Consider the following 14,214-nt stretch of genomic DNA (forward strand, 5'->3'; position numbering starts at 1 on the left):
AAGCATCTCAATATGGCTTTGTTATTGTTGATGATTATTCTCGCTATACATGGGTACACCTTGTTACTTACAAACATGAAGTGCAGGAAGTCTTCAAACGATTTTTCTCGAGGGATTCAACCAACTTTGGTGTGAAGATCAAGCACATCAGAAGTGACAATGGCACTGAGTTCAAGAATTCTGGTCTCGATGACTATCTTGATGAACTTGGTATTACTCATGAGTTATCTGCTCCCTACACTCCTCAGCAGAATGGCGTCGTGGAGTGCAAGAACAGGACTCTTGCTGAGATGGCTCGCACTATGCTTGATGAATACAAAACACCTCGTCGTTTCTGGACTAAGGCAATTGATACTGTGTGCCACATCATCAACACAGTATATCTTCACAAATTCTTCAAAAAGACTGCCTATGAACTCCTCACTGATAAGGAACCCAATGTAAGTTATTTCAAAGTCTTCGGTGCTAAATGTTGGATTAGAGATCCTCATCACAACTCAAAATTTGCACCGAAAGCACATGAAGGTTTTATGCTTGGTTACGGAAAGGACTCGCACACCTACAGAGTCTTCAACAACGTTCTTCACAAAGTTGTTGAAACTGTAGATGTGCGGTTCGATGAAACTAATGGCTCGCAAAGAGAGCACCTACCTACTGTGATAGATGAACCAGCACCTGAGGAAACTATCAAGTTCAGGGCTACTGAGGATGTCATTCCTACTGAAGAATCTGCTGAAGAATTCATTCCAGAACATGAAGAATGTCGAGCTAATGCACCTGAATAAAATGCTAAAGAAAATGGTGCTGAAGAAAACGCTGATCAAATTCTTCAACGGCAACCAACTCATCCTCGCATTGCAAAAGAAGTGCAAGTTGAAAAGATCATCAATGACATCAAAGTGCCAGGTCCTCTCAAAAGCTTCACATTTGTCTAACTTTTGTGGGCACTATGCTTTTGTCTCTATTACAGAGCCCACTAAGGTAGATGAAGCATTTTTGGAGCCTGAGTGGATTCAGGCCATGCAAGAAGAATTACATCAGTTCGAGCTCAACAATGTCTGGGAACTGGTCAAACGTCCAGATCCTCGCAAGCACAATATCATCGGCACAAAGTGGATCTACCACAACAAGAAAGATGAAAATGGCCTTGTGGTGAGGAATAAGGCACGACTTGTAGCTCAAGGCTACACACAGGTTTTGAAGATCCAAAGAATCCTGACAAAGTCTTCAGACTCAACAAGGCCCTCTATGGCCTCAAGCAGGCCCCACGGGCTTGGTATGATACCTTGAAGGAACTCCTCATGAAGACAGGCTTCAAACCCGGTTCACTCGACCCTACTCTTTTCACTAAATCTTATGATGGTGAATTGTTTGTGTGCCAAATATATGTTGATGATATTATCTTTGGCTGTACTGACCAACGTTATAGTGATGAATTTGCCTATATGATGAGTGAAGAATATCAAATGTCTAGGATGGAGAGTTGAAATTCTTCTTAGGTCTTCAAATTCATCAACAACGCAATGGCATATTCATATCTCAGGAGAAATACCTCAAGGATGTACTGAGGAAATTCGGCATGCAAGATTGCAAAGGCGTCAAAATTCCTATGCCCACAAATGGCCATCTGTGCACTGATGAAAATGGTATTGACTTTGATCATAAGGTATACCGCTCCATGATAGGTTCCTTATTGTACTTATGTGCATATAGGCCAGATATAATGCTTACTGTTTGCATGTGTGCCCGATTTCAAGCTACACCGAAGGAATCACACCATAAGGCTGTGAAGCATATTCTTCGATATCTAGCTCACACACCAACACTTGGATTATGGTACCCCAAGGGCTTGGCTTTTGATCTTGTTGGATATTCTGACTCTGACTATGCTGGTGATCGTGTGGATCGCAAGTCAACATCTGGTACATGTCATTTCCTCGGACGATCTTTGGTCTGTTGGTCCTCGAAGAAACAGAACTGCGTATCACTATCTACTGTTGAAGCTGAGTACATTGCCGCGGGTTCTTGTTGTGCCCAATTGCTGTGGATGAAGCAAACTCTCAAGGACTATGGCGTCAACATGAATATTGTGCCTCTCTTCTGTGACAATGAGAGTGCCATCAAGATTGCTCACAACCCAGTTCAGCACTCGAAGACAAAGCACATTCAGATTCGTCATCATTTTCTTCGTGATCATGTGTTGAAGGGCGACATTTCTATTGAGCACATGAAGACTGAAGAACAGCTAGCTGATATCTTCACAAAGCCCTTGGATGAGAAGAGATTTAGCAAGTTGCGGTGTGAGCTAAATATCCTAGAATCTTCGAATGTTCTTTGAAAAGGACACTCATCCTTACACTTATGCAAAATTGATGACTTAGATGTGCAAGACATGAAGAAACGTTTTTCTTCAATCAGTGAAGAATAACACTCTTAGTGTGAAGAAATTAATGAAGAATTTGATTCTCAGAACCCTACGATAATTGTACGCGGTGTCTGAAATCATCATTCTTATGCGGTGGGTCACGCCACCACTGAAAGTTGAAATTCCTCAAATTATTCATATTCTTCAACTTTGAATAGTCTTCACTGGTTCCGACGTTTTTCTTCATTGGCTATATATAAATATATGAGTTTATGTCCTCTATAGCATTCACTTATTGCTATTTCTTCAAGTTGGTTTTTTGCTAAGTGAATGTGATCGGACCCTTCCCCCTCTATGCTATACTCAACCCAATCTGTTCACAAATTCTTCATGTGCGTTCTATTTGAAACTCGTTCAAAATCTTCACTATGTCCTTGTCAGCTGAAGAAATTGCGAACGGAACTTTAAAACCTATCTTATCGAAATTTTCGGTTTTGCCGCTCAAACCGTTCCGCATCCCACGATACACTTATCCACTCACCCACGATGTAACACGATCTCCACCTCTCATTACGTGGGTGACACATGTCATGCGAATGAGAAGGGTTAGGGGCACGTTCGTCCAATTTCTTCGGGCGAGCAGTTTTTCACCGTGGCTATAAATACCCCTCCTTCCCTTCCTCACTTCTTTTACTCTGCTCGACCTCTCTCTCCAGCTCGAGCTTCTCAAATCCTAGCGCCGCCGCTACTTCATCGCCGCCGGTGAGGAAGAGCTTCACTGCCTCGACCTCGTCACCGATGTACTCGCGCCGACCGCAGAAATCTTCACTCTGCCGCCGTCGTAGCCGTCTTCCTTCGCCGAGTTAGGGCGTGGAAGATCTGCACAGACGAACTTCACATCTCCTCACTCTAGTTCGTCGTGTTCTTCGTCCAGGGTAATTAAAAGTTACTTTTACTGCCCTCGTTGATTCGAATGATTATCTACAAAATTTTCAAAAGTGTTTTTCTTCATATCTTCACACACTGAACACCTCACAAGTCATCTGTTCTTCATTCGTTTCTTTAAGCATCATTTTTCTTCAAGATTCCTCAATTGTGTGGATCTTCGATCTATACAACTCTGGAATCTAAGACAAAGAACGCTTAGTGAAAATCTTCAAGACTCATCTGGTCAAATTCATCAAACTTGTTCTTTTTGAAAAACCTTCTGAGAACGCATATGACCTCTCCAAATTCCTCACAACTATACTCTGTTCACAAGTACACATGTCAGCTACTGAATCACTAGGTTCTCATAAACTTAACTCATTTGCAGCGTTCCTCGAAGAAAAGTTGCATACTTCTTCAGAGAATTCGATTGTTCAAATTCCTCAACTGAAGAAAATGGCTGATGGTAAAAGGCCACAAAAAGGAGAAAAGAGGCCTAAGGTAAATACAGCGTTTGAGATCCCTGATGACATATATGCTGGGTACTGCACACCTACTGAGGAAACCAAGAATGAGCACAAAGTGCGCAAACAGAGGATAGAGAGGAGATGGGCAAGAGAATGGAGGGAGTACAGATATGTCACTCCTAAGTACATGAAAAATTTTGCACCCAATCCTCCATGCCCAAGAGCTCCATTGGCACCTGGCCAAATAGCAGATCCCACCAGCCTCAAGCGCGGTGAGGACTATCCTGATGAATGGGCCAAGCGCCAAACCAAGTTGGCTAAGCAAGCCAGAGAAAGCAGTGAGGAAATTCAATGAAGACTCTGCTGCTGCTGCCTCTGCTGAGGCCTCTACTGTCAAGCCAAAGAAGGCTATGTCTAAGAAGCCTGCGCGCAGGCCAAGTTCCACAGCAATGCCCTCACGGCCAGAATCAGCAATGCCCTCACGGCAAGAATCATCAAAGCCCTCACGGCCAATTCCTCATGCTACTCCTGTTCCTCCCAAGTCCTCAGCTCCTCCGCCAAAGCCTTCAGCTGTTCTGCCTAAATCCTCAGCACCTGTGCATCTCGCCTCGTGCCAAAGGACTGCCGGTATCTCCATTGCCTCAGGTGTCTCAGCTAGTTCCTCAGCTGCACCAAGTTCCTCAGCTGGACCCTCACTGCTGAAGACAAAGGCCACTGCTGGACGAGGTCCTCGCCCAAGTCCTCAAAAGAAGCAAGTCGCTTTCCAAGTGCCGTCTGATGAAGACGAAGCTGATGATGATGAACTTGCAGAAATCATCAGAGACAGGCAAGTCAGGGCTGCTAGAGCCAAAGGATCAGAAGTGCCACTGCTTTTGGATCCCAAGATGATCCTCGACTACATTGATGATTGGCACAAGGACCCCAACACTCCCTTGCCTGACCTCAAGCTGACTCCTGGCCAGAGTCACATGCTGACCCACTTCATTCAAGAAGAAAAGTGGAAATTTGAGAAGGCCAGGCAGATCAAGAAAGCACAGTACAAGAAAGAGCGCTATCTGAAGAAAAACGTTGTCTCTATGACAACTGAAGAACTTGTCACTATTCAGACTGAGATTAAGAAACTCAGTGATGACTTTGACGCACATCGCTCTGATTGGCTTGGAGCCAAGGTTCGTTTTGTGAAACTTGCGAATAACTTCACTTCCAATGTTGCAGCCCCAACGCAACAGGAAATTCCTCAGGCTGAAGCATCTGCTCAGCTTACTGAAGAAAATGCCAGCACCGCTCATGACAATCAGGCTGCTGAAGATAATATGAGTTCCAGGGCTGATGACTGCATTCCAGCCACTGAAGAAATTGCCAGGGCACCCACTAGTGGTGTGCCTAAACAAACTGAAGAACTCAGGGCAACTGCATTAGTTGTGCCTGAAGAAAATCAACCATATTCCTCAGCTGCTCCTGCACCAACTTCAACTCCAATCCTTCCATCTGCATCAGATGTGAAGAAGACCAAGACTGCAGAGCGTGCTGCAGTGAAGAAAAGGAAAGCATCAACTGCTTCAGATTCTTCAGCTCCGAAGAAAATGAAGCATATGACAAGTTCATTTGCAAATCCGGTTGATGTTGTTCCCATCTCAACCAGGCCATCAAAGGACCTTGTTCCTTTTGATGGAGAATATGTGATCCCCAGCGGATCTGATGAAGAAACTCCTTCTGTTGCTTCGTCTAAACCGTTGGATGAAGAAATTGAAGTAGATGCGATCCCTTCAACACCTATCATCTCCTCGCCTATGCCTCAGTTCACAGCTGAAGAGGCTGGCGTTGAAGAAATGGAAGATGAAGATGTGGACATTGGCTGCTCCACACCCGTAATCAGTGATGAATTCTGGGAAAGTCGGCATCCAAACTCTCCAATGTTCACCCCTCTACAGCAAATTCCTCAGTCCCCCACACAAACTATTCACATGGGCTCTGAAGAAACTCATCCCACTACATCTGTCCATGAGGAAATTCTAGCCACTAGCGCTGAAGAAACTGCTGCTGCTGAACAACCAACGACGCAGACTGCCACTGAGGAGGAACCAGAAATTCCTCAGCCTGAAGAACCTGCGATTGAGATTCGTGAGGTCGTGATGCAACTCACTGACACTCCTCTGTCGAAGCCAAAGGATCCTTTCTCACGCAAGCAAAAGTTCAAGGCTGATGATTTCTTCAGCGAGCACGTATTCTTCGAAGATTACAACCCATATGACTCTGCTCGCATTAGGAAGAGGCGTTTCTGGACTGCCAGTCAAGCAAATTTCTATTCCTCAGTGCTGTTCAACAAGGAGAAAATCTTCTACCATGAGCATATTCCTCACGTGGATATGGAATCTGTCGTGCTTCGCACCAGTCCTCAGTGTTCTTCACAACGCTGGACTGCTAAACTTTTGCTCTAACATCTGCGATTGGAATGAAGAACTGATTCTTCAATTCTATGCTACGCTGCACATCACCGGAGATGCTGAAGATGTAAATTTATGAGTGCTGGACTGGATGTCTGAAAACACTCACTACACTGCACCAGCCTCTGAATTGCTTCGAGCTCTACCACTCAGTCCTCCCCTTGAAGAAGCTCGCTGCATCTACAGTGAACCTGAGCTCACACATCATTACATGCAGGTGCTGATAAAACCTTTGAAGCCAGGTCAAGCACCAAGAACCAAATTCCTCGTGAAGGAATTGCTGTATGTGCCCAGAACTGTCTATCATATTCTTATGAGGACAATCAGTCCCATCAAAGGCCACGACTCATCTGATGAGGAAATTGTTGGCATCATGAAGAATCTGGTATTCAACATCGTTCATGGCATTCCTGTCAATTATCAGGATTTCTTCATGAGGACTATGGCAAATGTTGCACTATCACCGTTTGAGCTGAAGCCTTATGCACCTTGGATTATGAGATTCCTCAGAACAAGGTCTTCACTCAACTATAAAGCTGATTTCCAGAATCATCTCAGCTACTTGCCCCCAATTGAAGTCCTCAAGCAGACATATTCCTCGGTTGATGGAAAGGGCAAAGCACCAGCTGTAATAGATGAAGGCATTCATCCATTGGATGGTCAGTTTCGCAAAGCTGCATCTTATTCCACCAATGATGACTCTGCCACACATAACTCTGCCAATGCACCTAAGTCCACTCCTCAAGCCACTGCTCCGCGCGTGATGACTGACCGTGAACTTCTGCTTAGTCTTCACCAGAAGGTGGATCGAAATCACAAATGGGTTAAGCGCCAGTTTGGTTCACTTCTTCACAACATGACTGCCACACACGATGCAGTGAAGAAAAACCACTACTACCTCCATCAAGTCTTCGGTCGCACCTGGGCAATCCTGTCACATCTGTATGGTGAAGAAGATCTGAAGAACATGGGTCTCAAAGAAAATTTTGACTGGTCTGCACCTCCATCGAAGAAATTCAAGAAGGTACAGGTTCCTTCTCTGGTGGCCAGCTCATATTCTTCATCGCGCGACACTGATGAACATGAAGATTTGGACGACACTGCGGCAGGCCCTACATCAACAAACGACCCCAACAACACTGGCGCTCCTTCATCAACATGATTATCTTCAGGGGCGTTAGTCCTCATTTTCGATCCTTTTGGTCATTTTATGACAAAGGGGGAGAAATATGAGTAAGTCTTCAAGCGGGTCTACTATATGGGCGTTTTTTATTTGCTAAGTTACAATTCTCGTTCTTCTGAAACTTTATTGAATCGAGTTGTAATCTTAAACCCGATGGTGCTCTGATACTTTTGATGCACTGTGCTCTGATACTTTTGATGCACTATTCTGCATGCTTATTCCTCGTTAATATTATTGCACGCATGCTGAATTTCATCAGGCACCATATTTCATCATGCATTTCAAATTCTTCATATTATATGTTAAATGCGTGTATGAATTACAAGATATAGGGGGAGATCTCCATGATTCAACTCTTCAAGTGTGCATTGCTTCAAAGGCAAATTCCTCACTATGCACATCTTCAGGGGGAGTTCTTCTATATCTTGCAATCAAATTCCTCAATATCAGTAGTTACATTTCATATGTTTATCCCCGTTGAAAACTTAACCTATATTGTCATCAATCACCAAAAAGGGGGAGATTGTAAGTGCATCTAGTTCCCCTTAGTGATTTTGGTGTATTGAAGACTTATAGGTTAAGGGACTAATGCGTTTGTGAGTGTACACAGGTCTATAAGTCTATGAGGAGTTTGATATTTACAGGAAAAGTCGACCCCTAAAAATGAATATCTTCGACTGAAGATTTTGGTATTTCTGAAGACTTTCATGAAGACTTTGAAAGTGAAGAAATTGGTGTGTCCGTGAAGACTTGATATTCATGCGAGGAATATGAAGCTTGAAGACTTTCGTTTTCATAGTTTTGTTTTTCTCTTTCTTGAGTCATAGGAAACACCGTACTGTTAAAGGGGGTCGAGGAAATACTAGGGAAAAATTTCCATGTGATGCTCAACTCAAAATCCTACACCTACCAATCCCTTCGAGTGAAGCCATTGGAAATCTCATACAGTTCAGTCAATTTCTTCAGTGACAGAGACGAAGTTCTTCTGGTCTCTGAGGAATTTGTCCTGACTGAGGAGTTAGGAATTCGCCAGTGTGGATTGCCTACACAGTGAGGAACATGATAGCCCTGAGGATTTTACTACTCAAAATTCCGACCGTTGCTGTGCTATGCGCCAGCTGTCCCAAAATATCTATCCACCTAACGGTCATATCATTGAAGGGCATTTATGTCTTATCATGTCGGGCTGCTCCCTAGGCTATAAATAGCCGCCCCTACAACCACTAGCTGGTTGGATGCTCCGAGAGAAATTGACACTTGTCATTTGAGAGCAACCCATCCTCTGAGGACCTTGAGCGAAAATCATCAAGTGAGGAAAAACCAAAAACCCAAAACCCAAACACCTACAAACCCCAAGTGATTGAGCATCACTGAAGAGATTGATCCTGCGTGGATCCGACGCTTGTTACCTTTGAAGACTGTGCTTCTTCCATACGGTTAGGCGTCATGGTCTAGAGCATCCAAGAGGAATTGTGGATCGCCGAGTGACCAAGTTTGTGAAGGTTTGGAAGTCGCCTGAAGACTTACCACGAGTGATTGGACGAGGTCTGTGTGACCTTAGTTCAAGGAGAATACGGTGAGGACTGGGTGTCCTGAGCTGCGTGTTCAGGACTGGGTGTTCGGGACTGTGTGTCCTCGAGTTTAAATACTCAGCCGCTCCAACTAGATGTACAACTGAGACAGCAGTTGGAACTGGTCTACCAAATCATTGTCTTCACCAAGCTTACTGGTTCTATTTCCTCAACTCTTTCATTTCCTCATAACTGTGTTGTGTGTTTGTTCATATCTGTGTTTGAAGACTTTGACTGAAGACTTTCTCAATTTCCTCAGTTTAATTTCTTCAGTCTGTTTGTCTTCATCCTGTGTTATCCTGTGATTACGTTTCCAGTACTCTGTGCCTGTCTTCATTTCATCATGATGACTATGCTTGTATTCTGTTATGTTTACTTTTGAGTACTTATTCCGCTGCTAGTAGTTCTTCTCTAAGGAATTTCCTCACCGGTAAATTCCTCAGTGAAGAATTTCATAAAAATCGCCTATTCACCCCCCCCTCTAGTCGATATAACGCACTTTCAATTGGTATCAGAGCAAGGTACTCCCTTGTTCTGTGTGATTTTGGTTTAACCGCCTAGAGTTTTAGTTATGTCGACCGCAGGTATGATCAAGGTCTCTGCTGGGTGTCCTACCTTCGACGGGACGGACTACCCCTACTGGAAGAATAAGATGCGAATGCATCTTGAAGCAATTGATAACGATCTCTGGTATGTTGTGGAAAATGGTGTTCCCTCAGTCACACCTTCTCTGAATGCTGCTGATGTGAAGAGATTCAAGCAACTCGACTCTCAAGCGAAGAATATCATATGTGGCCATCTGAGCAAAGGACAGTATGGCAGAGTGAGTGCTTTGGAGACAACAAAGCTTATCTGGGACAGGTTGTCCAAAGTGAATGAAGGAGTCTCAACTCAGCGTGACTCTCGAGTTGATGTTCTTCGCAATCTCTTCAACCGCTTCAAAAGACTCGACAATGAAAATGTTCAACATACCTTCGATCGCCTCACTGACATCTCAAATGAGCTTCAAGCACTTGGTGCCACTGACATCACCGACCATGAGGTGGTGAAGAAATTGCTGAGATCGCTTGATTCCTCATTTGACACTCTGGCATTGATGATACAAGAACGTGCTGATTACAAGTCACTTGATCCCGCTGATATTCTCAAGAGGCTAAATACTCATGAGTTCAAACTTGCTGAAAAGAGAGATCTCTATGGTTCAAGCTATGGCAGATCACGTGCACTAAAGGCCAAGGCAGTATCTGAGTCCGAAGATGAAGACTCTGATAGCAGCCTTGGTGATCCCGAAGAACTGAGTCATGATCTGGCTCTGCTCATGAAGAAGTTCCAAAAGTTCTCAAGACGTGGTCGCCTTGGAAGACCCTCAAGGAGAAATGATTCCTCATCAAGTGACTACAAGAGGAGGCTCTGCCACAAATGCAAGAAGCCTGGTCATTACATTCAAGACTGTCCTCAATGGGAAAAGGAATCAAAGAAGAAGAAATACAAGGATTATAGTTCTGATGATGCGAAGAAAAAGAAGAAATCCTCAAAATCTTCATCATCAAAATCCTCAAAGCCTTCACATCACAAGAAGAGCAGCTCCAAGAAGGCCAGGGCATTCATTAGCAAGGAAATGGACTCTAAGGCTGAATCTGAAGAAAATGAGGAAGAGGAGTCATCTGAGGAATTCGAATCCGGAGTGGCGAGCCTAGCTCTCGCTACTGCATTCGTCAGCAAGTCCATCTTCAACACTGAAGAAAATAACCTCACCAACAAAGCTGATGAAGGGGATGATGACTACGCTCCCACCTACTGCTTCATGGCAAAGGTGCCAAGGTACTCAAATATACCTCATCTGAATCAAGTGAGAATGAATCTGATGAAAATCTTAAGCCCAGCTATTCTAAACTTCCTAAGATTGCTGTAAAACAACAAAGGGCTTTAGAAAAGGTTCAAAACATGCTAGAGAAAAATGATGATATGTTGGGTGAAGAAATGGATCGCACTAAAGCCCTGACTGAAAATCTTCAGAGATTTCAGACTAGGTTTGACAATCTTCAAAGTCATCATAATGGACTTTAAAAACACATAAACTCATATTACCGATCGTCACCGAACTTTAAGCGTGCGGACCCTACGGGTTCGAGAACTATGTAGACATGACCGAGACTTGTCTCCGGTCAATAACCAATAGCGGAACCTGGATGCTCATATTGGTTCCTACATATTCTACGAAGATCTTTATCGGTCAAACCGCATAACAACATACATTGTTCCCTTCGTCATCGGTATGTTACTTGCACGAGATTCGATCGTCGGTATCCTCATACCTAGTTCAATCCTGTTACCGGTAAGTCTCTTTACTCATTCCGTAATGCATGATCCGGCAACTAACTCATTAGTCACAATGCTTGCAAGGCTTATAGTGATGTGCATTACCGAGAGGGCCCTGAGATACCACTCCGACAATCGGAGTGACTAATCCTAATCTCGATCTATGCCAACTCAACAAGTACCTGTTGGAAATATGCCCTAGAGGCAATAATAAATTAGTTATTATTATATCATATTTCATTGTTCATGATAATCGTTTATTATCCATGCTAGAATTGTATTGATAGGAAACTCAGATACATGTGTGGATACATAAACAACACCATGTCCCTAGTAAGCCTCTAGTTGACTAGCTCGTTGATCAATAGATGGTTACGGTTTCCTGACCATGGACATTGGATGTCGTTGATAATGGGATCACATCATTAGGAGAATGATGTGATGGACAAGACCCAATCCTAAGCCTAGCACAAGATTGTGTAGTTCGTTCGCTAAAGCTTTTCTAATGTCAAGTATCATTTCCTTAGACCATGAGATTGTGCAACTCCCGGATACCGTAGGAGTGCTTTGGGTGTGCCAAACGTCACAACGTAACTGGGTGGCTATAAAGGTACACTACAGGTATCTCCGAAAGTGTCTGTTGGGTTGGCACGAATCGAGACTGGGATTTGTCACTCCGTGTAAACGGAGAGGTATCTCTAGGCCCACTCGGTAGGACATCATCATAATGTGCACAATGTGACCAAGGAGTTGATCACGGGATGATGTGTTACAGAACGAGTAAAGAGACTTGCCGGTAACGAGATTGAACAAGGTATCGGGATACCGACGATCGAATCTCGGGAAAGTACAATACCGCTGGACAAAGGGAATTGAATACGGGATTGATTGAATCCTCGACATCGTGGTTCATCCGATGAGATCATCATGGAACATGTGGGAGCCAACATGGGTATCCAGATCCCGCTATTGGTTATTGGCCGGAGAGTTGTCTCGGTCATGTCTGCATGGTTCCCGAACCCGTAGGGTCTACACACTTAAGGTTCGATGACGCTAGGGTTATTAGGAAGACTTGTATGTGATTACCGAATGTTGTTCGGAGTCCCGAATGAGATCCTGGACGTCACGAGGAGTTCCGGAATGGTCCGGAGGTAAAGATTTATATATGGAAAGTTGTTGTTCGGGTTCCGGGAAAAGTTCGGTTTTTTCCGGTATTGTACCGGGAAGCTTCCGGAAGGTTCCGGAGGATTCCGGAGGGGTCCGGAGGTCCGGAAAATGTTCCACCACGTCCAATACAGCAGAATGGGCTGTAGGGGGGAGACCTAACCTTAATGGGCCAAGGGCACCAGCCCCCCCAAGGCCCATGCGCATGGGAGAGGGGAAACCCTAAGGGGGAGGGCCTCCACTTGACTTGGGAGGCACTCCTCCCCCCCTTGGCCGCCGCCCTCAACCCTAGATGGGATCTAAGGGGGCCGGCCCCCTCTCTCCCCACCTATAAATAGTGGAGGGGTGGGAGGGCGGCCAGACCACTTGAACCTGGCGCAGCCCCTCCCCTCCAATACCTCTCCTCCTCCGCGTGAGTTTGGCGAAGCCCTGCTGGAGAACTGCCACTCCATCACCACCACGCCGTCGTGCTGCTGTTGGACTCTCTTCCTCAACCTCTTCCTCCTCCTTGCTGGATCAAGGCGTGGGAGATGTCTCCGTTCCGTACGTGTGTTGAACGCGGAGGTGCCGTCCGTTCGGCGCTAGGATCATCGGTGATTTGGATCACGACGAGTACGACTCCATCAACCCCATTCACTTGAACGCTTCCGCTTAGCAATCTACAAGGGTATGTAGATGCACTCTCCTTCCCCTCGTTGCTAGATTACTCCATAGATTGATCTTGGTGATGCGTAGAAAATTTTAAATTTCTGCTATGATCCCCAACAGTGGCATCATTAGATAGGTCTATGCGTAATTTCTATGCATGAGTAGAACACAAAGCAGTTGTGGGCGTCGATATTCTCAATTTACTTGCCGTTACTAGTCTTATCTTGATTCGGTGGCATCATGGGATGAAGCGGCCCGGACCGACCTTACACGTACGCTTACGTGAGACTGGTTCCACCGACTGACATGCACTAGTTGCATAAGGTGGCTAGCGGGTGTCTGTCTCTCCCACTTTAGTCGGATCGGATTCGATGAAAAGGGTCCTTATGAAGGGTAAATAGAAATTGGCATATCACGTTGTGGTTTTCGCGTAGGTAAGAAACGTTCTTGCTAGAAACCTATAGCAGCCACGTAAAAACTTGCAACAACAATTAGAGGACGTCTAACTTGTTTTTGCAGCATATGCCTTGTGATGTGATATGGCCAAAAGGATGTGATGAATGATATATGTGATGTATGAGATTGATCATGTTCTTGTAATAGGAATCACGACTTGCATGTCGATGAGTATGACAACCGGCAGGAGCCATAGGAGTTGTCTTAATTTATTTGTGACCTGCGTGTCAACATAAACGTCATGTAATTACTTTACTTTATTGCTAAAGCGTTAGCCATAGTAGTAGAAGTAATAGATGACGAGACAACTTCAAGAAGACACGATGATGGAGATCATGATGATGGAGATCATGGTGTCATGCCGGTGACAACGATGATCATGGAGCCCCGAAGATGGAGATCAAAAGGAGCAAAATGATATTGGCCATATCATGTCACTATTTGATTGCATGTGATGTTTATCATGTTTTACATCTTATTTGCTTAGAACGACGGTAGCTTAAATAAGATGATCCCTCACTAAAATTTCAAGAAAAGTGTTCCCCCTAACTGTGCACCGTTGCGAAGGTTCGTTGTTTCGAAGCACCACGTGATGATCGGGTGTGATAGATTCTAACGTTCGAATACAACGGGTGTTGACGAGCCTAGCATGTACAGACATGGCCTCGGG

This window comes from Triticum urartu, chromosome 7A, assembly GCF_056163025.1.
Source record: "Triticum urartu cultivar PI428250 chromosome 7A, HENAU_Tu73, whole genome shotgun sequence".
NCBI lineage: Eukaryota > Viridiplantae > Streptophyta > Magnoliopsida > Poales > Poaceae > Triticum > Triticum urartu.